The 9488-nt window shown below is 59.0% G+C and overlaps 1 protein-coding gene across 1 annotated transcript in view; it reads right to left on the reverse strand.

Annotated features, from left to right (window-relative positions):
* The window catches only part of XPO7 (exportin 7), a 325319-nt gene that overhangs the window by 80725 nt on the left and 235106 nt on the right, over positions 1–9488 (reverse strand). The gene's annotated exons all lie outside the window — the stretch shown is intronic.

A 9488-nucleotide genomic window follows, 5' to 3' on the forward strand; every position in this document is an offset into this window, starting at 1 on the left:
GTTATCCAGGAGGCTGGAGCGCCGCCACTGAAGCAACCCAGAAAAAAAATGGGCTAATCCTGCCTGCTCTGCAGAGGTGGCTGAGCCCTCTGCGTGCCGGTGCCAGCGCTGCTGGACGTGCTTTTAATAAGCTCTGGTTTCAACACCAAGTTTGCATCTGCCCCCCGTCCCCAGCGCTGCCCGTGCCGAGCCGGAGGGCTCTCCTCTGCGTGCCTGCCGGGGCAGACAGCGACACTCCGCCGGAGGTGGCTGTGTTTCCCTGCCTTCACAGCTTATTAGTATTTTGTTATTATTATTTGGCTTATAAATAAAAAATGCATGCTCTCCTTTGCAGAGAGGTAGGGGGGTTCCTGGAAGAGAGAGGCTTTTTTTTTTTTTTTTACGGTGCTTGAAACGGCTTTCCCAAGGGAGGCTCGCTTTGAGCTGGCAGGATCTGCTTCTCAGAGAGGGTTTTGATTATTTGGAATATTATCATTGTTCTTTGCACCCTCTTATCCTCCTTGATGTTCCTCGGAGGAACCGAGGAGTAAATGACAGTGAAACATGTACTCGGTCTGATTTGCAAACGCCGTGTGTGTCCGTGCCCGCGCACACGAGCTCTGGGGTGCAGAAGCATTGCTCTGCTAAAAGGGAAGCGTTTCTCCGGGGCTTCCTCTAAAAGGGATCCCCTGCCCACTACCTCTGGTGGTGCTGGGCCAGGGTGCCCTGCTTGGATGGAGATGGAGATGGGTGCCTCGGGCTCTTCCCCAGGGTGGGAGCCTGCAGCTGGATCTCCCCTGTGCTCGGCCGAGCTCTCCTTTGCTGTGCTGGGTCTCGTGAGGAATTGCATGGGGATTATTTTCCGCTGCAAGCACCCTTGAGAGCAACCCCGAGGAGCAGGAGAAGCAGCTCCCAGCAGCCGAGCAGCAGCACCAGGGATTTGTCCCACCGAGGAAGAGGAAGGCTGGGACCAGCAATAGCCCAGGGTGCTCCCTGGGGCCAGCGCACATCTCTCCTGCCTGTGTTTAGGAAGGGATCGCCTTCATTAAATGCTGCTCGCTCCTCCAGGATCCGGAGAGCTGTAACCCAACCTGTGCTGGCCTGGGCAGCATCCAGCACGAACAGTATTTCAATGAAAGAGAGAGCTGCGTGGGGCGGGGAGAGCTGCCTTGCCCCCGCAGCCCCCCAGCTCTTGCCTGGAGCAGAGGTCCTCACTTCCCTCACCCCGCTATCCTGGCTTGCAGCGCTGCAAATGTTATTAATGCACATAAAAATACCCGTAATTAAGCTCGGCTTCCAATGCCAAGGAAAATGAAAGCAGTAAATCCCAGGGAGGAGGAGCGGGAAGCAGCTGGCTGGAGCCGTGCTCAGGGTCGCTGCCTCGGGAGCACGGACGCTCGCCCCTACCCCTGCCGCAGCCCCCCCCGGGCATGGACAGCCCCTTGGCAATGTCCCCTGGGGCTCCCTATCACCCAAGAGCTGCCTGCAGACATCTGGAAGATGTTTGCATGTGAAACATGGTGCCCATGAGGAGCAAAAGCTAGCTGCAGAGAAAAAGTGGCTGCAAGTGCCTCGGCCAGCGTGAAAAAGCCTGGAGTGACAGGTAGTGATCAGCCTGCGAAAGGATGCTCCTGACATCAGTCTGGGAGGAGAGCGATGCTATAAATACGCCTGCTGACACAGCAAGCAGGGCTTGGAGTGGAAGAGAGAGACAATAAAAATAATCAAGGGGCTTGGGGATATTGCCAGGGACCCAAGGGGCAAGTCACGACAGCAGAGCAGGGAATGGCTTTGGACATCTCCTGCGATGTTTTCCCCGGGGTCTGTCCCCTGTGCATGCTCCCACGGGTAACAGCGGGGTTGCCCCTTCTGCTGCAGCCTTTCCCACAGCAGGGACGCCGATCCGAGCTCTCTCGTCTATCCCCCAGCCTGTTTTACAAAATGTGTGTGGTTTCTTCACGATCTTCCCCGCCCGACAGCCGAGGTGGCATTTGCCTCTCGGTGCCAGGCTGCCGGGGAGGTGGGAGGGCTGTCAGATGCTGGCAGGGAGCAAGCATCCGTGTCTACGTGGGATGGGGAGCCTCGCCTGGCCCCCAGGAACCACTCTCCAGAGGATGCAGAAACATCTGGCACACACCTGCAGCAAAGCCTGTCCTCTCCCATCCCTCCCCGTCCCCCCACACTGGCAGCAAAGGACCCTGCATCCCACCTTAATCGCATGCCAGATGCGACAAGGGGAGCGTCCCACAACCTCTGCACTGCTCGGGGCAGAGAGAAGGCAAAGGCGCTCCTAAAGAAGGCAGCGTCTCCCCGCCACCCCCCACCTCCCACCACCACCACCACGGCTTTCCTAATGGAGCAATTGGGAATCGCAGCAGAGTTGCGCTCTGCCGGCAGTTAGAAATACCCGGTGACGGCAGTGGGCTTGCTGAGATTTCATTGCCCTTTCCACCCGCTGCTTTGATTTTTCCCCCAGTTACCTCTTCCTATTCCTTGATCAAACCATTTTGGCTCCCCTGCCCTCCCTCGTCCCACAGAGAAAGGGAGACATTCCGCGTGCCGCGTCTCTGGTTTCCTCTTTGCCATCCCTTCGGTTGCTTTTATCCCTGTCTCTGTTTCTTTCCCAAGATTTAAATTATGCTAACAGTTCATAAAGCCGCCCAACTGCTATTTCAAGCTTCCAGTGCCCAGCTGAACCTTGCAGAGGTTCATTTTGGGTAGAGGGAGGAGCAGGCAATGCTGCTTTAGAAAACTGTGTGTTTGGGGATAAAGATTGAAGAATACCTTTTTAAATGACACCAGATTCTGGGATTATGCCTGCAGGGATGCACTGAGCATCCTTTGCACTTCAGCAAAGCCATTCTGTCCCCAGAAATCAAGAGAGGGGACAGGGAAGAGCTGGCATTCCCAAAATTTCAGACGGCTCATGGCACAGAGCACCCTGACCCAGCCGCTCTGCTCCCCTGCCCTCGCTGCTGCCGGGTTGTGGTTATCAGCAGCTTCACCGGGGTTTTTGGTGGCCAACCCTGGGCTCCAGGCTCCATCTCCAACCCAGCTGCTGCGTGCTGGGCCCTTCTCCAGCAGAAACCAGCACCGCTCCCCATGCCTCCCTCCCTTCCCCTTGTTACCCGTCTTGCCTTGAAGCCTTGGCGTCTTTGGCGGAGGATGCACGGAGAGGGTCCCCCCAAGGGGAACGGGAACATGGCGGGGATGTGACACCTCCTGGGACCCTGCTTGCAGGGCGGGAGGACGGGATGAGCTGTGCATCGCCATTGCTGCCTGTGCCAACAGCCTGGCCAGGCGCCCGCGTGCTTAGCTCGCCCTTCGTGCCGCGCCCGATGCGGGGCCATCTGCCCGCCTGCCAGGCGGCCAGGAGGGTCGGCTGCCAGCGTGCCGGCTGCCAGCGCGGTGCCAGGCAGAGGAGGCAGAGGAGGGAAGGGGACCCGTGTCGTGCACCGAGGCTGAGCCCAGCCCGGCAGCATCTCCCCGTATCTCCCGAGGATGCATGGGCACGTGCTGCAGGGACCCCTGCCCTGCCTGCAGCCAGGACCCCCTCCAGAGCACAGCTCTGCTGCCTGCACCGCCTGCACTGCGAGTGCGCTGATATATAGGAATTTAATGCTGTTTCCTGACGTGGGCCCCAGTCCTCCTAATCCACTTGAGCAGCGAAGGCACGGCAAGCGTCAGCCAAGGGTGCCGTATCCACGCCAGCGCTCCCTGCCCCAGCGCAGACCACAGCAATTACTCATTTAACGTCCAGGGAGTGGATGGAAATCTCATTCCCTGGGACCAAGGACTGCGGGGCGGGAGGGGGCTGCCCAGCCCGGGCTCCTGAGCTTTTAGTGAAACTCGATTTGCTTCATTGCCTGATTAGGGCTGAGTGCGTGACACTGGAACCAGCCCTCATTACCCTGCTTTTCCCCACGTCATTCCCAGAGCATCTGAAAAGCCCCTTTTCTCCTCTCTGCCTTTGCCTCCATCCCTGTGCCCTTCGTCTGATGGGAACGAGGAGCTGCTTGCACATGGAGGGGTCTGTCACTCTGTCCCAGGAGGGTCCCGGGCTAAAATCCGGGGTGTCCCCAAGCTGATGTGCCCAGCAAATCCACCCTGTGGGGCTCCAGGGGTGGGAGCCTCTGCTCAGACACTAAGGAGAGAGCGGAGTAAAACAAATATGTTCCTTCACAAGAAAATCCCCAACTGCTTCCCTTTCAGCGCGGCGTCTCGCTCAGGTGCCGTGGGGTTTTATTTAAATGTCAGCTGTAATTTGGGGCTGCAGAGGCTGATGAGTGTGTGAGCATGAGACCTGACAGCTCGGCTCCGTGCGTCCCGAATGGAGCTGGCTGGGCTGATCCGTCCCTCCGAGTGCCACCAGCTGAATTGCTCTGCCTCGTGAGGGTCGCTGCAAACTCCGAAAAACTCATCGAGAGGAGGGGAATGGCTGCAGCATCCCCTGAGAAGACAGTGGGGCATGATGACCCAGCATCACTGATGGCACCTTCCAGCTCCCCAACCCTGGGACACCCTGAAGCACCGGTGGGACTTGTCCCCTGTCCCCGGCCATGCTGCCACCCCAGCTTCCTCGATACAGAGGTTGCATTTTAGGGATAACTCCGGCTTGGAAATCCCTGGCAGAGCAGGACCTGCTCCTTCTCACTGCCCGTGTGCTTGGCGTGGGACATGTAGGCAGATCCGCTTGCCTGTACGGCAGCTCACGGCATCGATTGGCACCGTCAGCGTGCCGGATGGGGCCCCGCGCCAGAGCATTCAATTAGCAGGGAGAATCATGTCCTCCCTGGACTATCACTTTCTCTCTGGCAGGACAGAGCTGGGAACGGGATCGATAGGGCTGATGGCTGTCACCAAGGAGCTCTCGTTAGCGAGAGCCGCAAAATGAGTGGAGGACGGGGTAGAGGAGGAGCTGCTGGCTGAGTTGGCCGGTGAAGCTCTCCGGTCCGGCAGGTTTGGGACCTGACAACCAGCCTGGTGTTTATTCAGAGGGGTCAAAGTGAGATTTGATATCAGCTGGGCTCCTTTTCATTCAGTGCCTCTGCAGGTACCACTTCTTTCCCCCATGACCCCCGAGACATCCGTCAACAGGGAGGCAGGCAGGGGAAGGGGCTGGTTTCCCCAGCAGAGGCTAAAGAGGGAGAATCAGCTGGGAAAACAGCAGTGAGGGAAAAAAATAGCCTCTGCTTTGCATGTAGCTGTCGGGGTCCATCAGTGTCGGGGTGTTGTGTGGACTCCTGTAGCCGGTGGCTACGAGCTAGCTGCTGTCAGCAGTCCTGCAAATGCGATCCCCAAGGAAACACCCGGAGGGAGCGGAAGTGTGACTGTCTGTGCCAGGGTGAGCCCCGATGGCATCAGTGATTCAGCCCCTGGGGATCGGCTCTTTGAGGACACCCTCGAGTGGAAAACCCGGTCAGAGACAGTGTTTGAAGGAGGACGGGGATGCAGGGCTTCCCCAGCAGCAGCAAGCATGCAGCTGGCTGCAGATGAGCGTTTTGCAGAGCAAGGAGCAATGCAGCCTTTCCCCACGGGTGCCCTGTGCTACGTGCATGGTTTTGCACGAGCAAATTATATGCGCCCGCAGCAAATGTGCCCGTAGTGAACCAGGGCACGGCAGCCGTGCTCCCTCCGCAGCAAGGGCTCGGGCAGCCCCTTGCATGAGTTTTTTTTCCCCTTGTTAAAAAATAATATAAAATAGAGTCCCATCTGCAAAGGGAGAAAACAAATGAGCAAAATCGCGGAGCCTTGGAGCTAAAAGGCACTAAACAAATGGAGCACGCCTGCGGCGCCTGGGAAGTTATGTGCTGGTGGTACCTGCGCGGCCGCCCTGCCGTAACTTAGTGCCTCTCGCAGCACGGGTGAGTTACGGGGCACTTCAGCGCGGGGCCTGGCTCCCATCACTCACAGCCCCTGCGGAAAGCCCTCCGGCGAGCGCTACGGGAGCTGCTGAGCGTGGGCTGGGTGCCGCGGGCAGCCCCGGGGTGGGCGGCTGGTGCTGCGCTGCAGGGAATTCGGTTTGCTGCACGGCCCGGGAAGACAAAGCCCTGACTTGGGAACTCGCAGCCCCACACTGGGCTCTGCAAACTGGGAGCTCAGGGAGATGATGTGCCGGTCCCGCTCTGCCCCTGGGCTGCAGGACCCCCCAGGACTGGGAGCAGAGGCGAGGTCCTGCCCTCCAGCCATCCCCGGGACCCATGTGGGACCACGCAAACTCCCAGAGGTGCAATAACGCCTGTGTGGGACCTGGATTGCTGCTGATGTCTGAAATACAGCATCTGCTTGGAAAGCAGAGCCAGGAGGGGGGTACAGCATCCCTGCGAGCCCCAGACATCCAGGCAGGGACGCGGCCTCATCCCCTCGGCTAGGCGTCCCCCTGCCTGGCCCCTGCCCTGCCTGTGCCACCAGCCGAGGGCAGAAACCCAGCACAAAGCCGGGGACCCTGGGTCACCCTCTCGCTGCCCGGGGAGGTGCTCATGCTCTTCTCATAGCTGTCAGGCCTAGAAGAAGACAAGGAGTGTTGGGGAGAGCTCCAAGGCTGGTCCTGCCCCCCATGGATTACACTACTAATGCATAATCCATCATTTTCACAACCTTGACTCCCATTAATGTGATAACGCTTTGCAGAATTAAAGTCTAAAGTCAGGAGGGTAAGCAAATCCAACTCATATTAATGGGACTTAAATGGGAGGAGGGGAGAAATCCTCCGGTCACATTCATCAGCTTCTGTGCAGAAACAAAGCGGAGCTGGAGGAAAGCTGTCCCGGCCCTGCAGAGAGGTCTCCTCCCTGCCGCTGCCAAGGGGATGCTCGAGCTGCCGGGACCCTCTGGAAGCGGAAGACAATTTGGGGAGAGGAGCAGCAACCCGTGTCTGCCATCCACTGCCCATCACCCCGAACCTGCCCGGCCCCACTGAAGGCAGCAGGAAGCACCAGAGCAACTGGCAGCAGTGCAGGCAGCCGGCGCCAGCCCAGCCGCTGTGTTTCTGTAATCGGCTTTGGCGATTAGCGTTGTCACTTCACAAAGGGTCTGAATTTGCCCAGCGCTGTGGCATAATAAAGTTGTTGGGGTTTTTGGTTGTTTTTTTCCCTAAGCATAAATATTTGCAGGGTTGTATTGGTGCTCAATCCTCTTCCCTGGCACGATGGTCCCTTGCAGGTCTCCCTTGGTCCCAAAGATTTCTGCCTGCTGCCCTCCTCCATCCGTGCCTCCCTTCTCCCTCCCACCGAGACCAGCAGCTCATCAATGGCCGCACAGCTTCGCTCCAGACAGAGCCCTCTTTGTGCTGCCAGGGCTGCGGAAGGCAAAGCCCCACGCGTGCCCCAAAAAACTGCCGGTGGAAGAGCCGCCTCCGCCATCCCACCCATCTCCCCTTCCCCTAAAGGAGAGTGCAGCTCCCCCTGCCCCCAAAACAGGGGCTGGGGGGGGGGGAAGGCTGGTCAGCATGATGCTTCCAGTGCCGAGCCCCTGATTTAAGGAGCTCCCAGTGACACAGGCTATAAATTCCCCTGGAATAAATTCTAAATGAGAGGCCAGGTAGCTGGCTGCTCCTGATAACGCTGGAGCGGGGATGCGCCGCAATCGATGTCTGCAGCAGGAGCACTGCTGGGATTAACCCCATGGGATGTGGGGCTCCGTCTCCCTGCTCGGCCCCTCCGTCAGGTGGCTGCTGTGGCCGTGCTAATAAATGTGCTGCTTTAGCGGGGGCAATTAGAGGTGGGTGCTTTCCTGTTAGATCCCACGGTCCCCGGCACTGGCCGGGTGCTCACCCGGAGGACGAGCCGTGGCTGGGGGTGTTAATGTGTTCCCAGGGCCCCTCCGCCCTGCCTGGGGACGGGGACCGGGACAGGGACAGGGACAGGGCATGCAGAGTGCTGGAGGGTTTGGGGTGGCGTTGGCTGGACGCTGCCTGCGTGAGCCCACCGGGCCCAAAGCGGGCTGGGAAGCCCAAAGCTGCCTCTGCTAAAAGCAGCAGCAGCCTCTGGGGTGGGGGGGCTGAGGGTCTCTGTTGGCCTCTTTGCACATTAAGGAACAAAATGCAGGGAAAACTCAGGTTTGAAGCTGTGCCTCTCCCTCCTGGGAGCAGCTGTGGGGACAAAAGTCCTCAGATGTCACCTCGCTGGGGGCTGAGCAATCCTTCCCCTCCGACACAGCCCAGCCTTGAGCCTGGGAAGGCAGGAGAGGGAGACAGCGGTGAGGCTGAAGAGCGGACAGAAGAGAGGAGAGCAGTTCCCTCTTCTGGCCGAGGAAATCTTCTCCCTCTGCTCGGCTCTGAGACGGCATTAAAGCAGGTATTAAAGCAGGTATTTGCCTTCCTGAGGAAGAGGCAGAGGTGCCTGGTGATGGGCTGGAGCTGCTGGGATCCCATCGCCGGTGTAGGCACAAAGGGGAGAGAGGAACGGCGGCTTCTTTGCATCGGGACTGGCACTTTTGGGTAATCTTACTGCAGGCAGACAAGTGTGACACCCAGCGCAACGAGCCGCTCCGAGACCTGACAAAATTAAAGCGATGCCAGGCAGCTAAGGACACTACTTTTCACTGCTGTCTCCATTTAGGCTCTGTGAAAGCACACTAACATCCTGCTAAGTCAGAGTCTATGTGTTGGGTTTTTTTTAAAAGAGAAGGCAAGCCAGGGAGAGCAAAGAGCAGGGAAAGAATAGGACGGGGAAGGATGTTGTTAAATGGGAAGCCTCACTAATGCGTATTGCTCTGATCTGTTGTTTGTCATCCCCCCCCTTTCTTTCTGTCTGAATCTTTACTCAAAGAGCAGCGTGATCCTGCGTGCTGTTTGCCAAGGCAGTGTGCCAGCCGATTTCTCAGAGCCCCTTGCTCCAGAGACGAGGCTATGTGAATTGGGGGACGCTCGGCACTGTACCCCCCCGACCCTGCGGTGCAGACCACACGCTGGCTTAGCAAAGCGGGGCTGCTCCCCCCGGCTCCCCTCCTGCTCCCCAGACCCTTTATTGCATTGAGGCGAACGGAGTGGAGCATCCTCCCCCGTGCTGCTCATGACCTTCATGGGTCCGGGGCCAGGACCCCCATCGCTGGCACTTGTAGGGTCCTGACCCCAAGTCAGGGACAGAGAGAGGGGCGAGAGGCTCCACCACCTCACGCAGGGCCGGGAGGAGGAGGAGGAGGCCGGGAGAGCTGCACCATGCCTCTGCAGCGAGGACCCTGCCCGTTTGCAAGGGCTGGGGAGCAGCAGAGGGGTCGGGGCGGTGGTGACCCCCGTTCCCACCCTGGCTGGGTGCTGGGAAGGGCTGAGCAAGGTGCTGCTGCCTGCGAAGCGGGGCTGCCTGTGGAGCCTCGGACGTGAATGAATAATTCCCCCGGCTGGATGTGCGTGTGTGCACATGTGCCTCTGCGTGTGTGTGAGTGTGTGCGTGCAATTCCTCCCACACGCCCCGGCAGCGGGGAGCGCGGATCAGCTGGTAGGGTCCCCGTTTGGGTGGGCTCCCCTGCCTCCCTCCCCCCGGCAGCTGGTGGCATCTCACCCATGCGGGGAC

Source organism: Ciconia boyciana, chromosome 25 (genome assembly GCF_034638445.1).
Source record: "Ciconia boyciana chromosome 25, ASM3463844v1, whole genome shotgun sequence".
NCBI classification, from domain to species: domain Eukaryota; kingdom Metazoa; phylum Chordata; class Aves; order Ciconiiformes; family Ciconiidae; genus Ciconia; species Ciconia boyciana.